Raw genomic sequence first — 323 nt, 5'->3', positions numbered from 1 at the left:
GTGCGACGGAGGTCACTCCCCCCAGGGAAAGCCCGGCCACGGCGGCTCCTGCGGCTGGCTGCCGGGGAGGCCGGGGTCCCCGCTGTCCCCCAAGCGGGGCCGTGGCTCACATCATCCTCATCCTCCGCACAGCACGGCTGGGTGCCAGCAGGGCCTGATCCAGGCCTGGGCAGCAGGGTGGGTTTTTGCCCAGGGCTGGGAAGTGTCCTCCGGGGTGCAGACTGCCCCGGGGGACCCACTCCACCAGTCCCAGCAGCCGGAGCGTTTCTGCGCCACGCACAGGGAAACGGGGGGTGCCAGAGCCACCGGGCCCGGCCCAGCCG

Source organism: Buceros rhinoceros, unplaced genomic scaffold (assembly GCF_000710305.1).
Source record: "Buceros rhinoceros silvestris isolate BGI_N320 unplaced genomic scaffold, ASM71030v1 scaffold30066, whole genome shotgun sequence".
Classification (NCBI taxonomy): Eukaryota; Metazoa; Chordata; class Aves; order Bucerotiformes; family Bucerotidae; genus Buceros; species Buceros rhinoceros.
The sequence above is the reverse complement of the archived record's forward strand: the minus strand, read 5'-3'. Positions refer to the sequence as shown.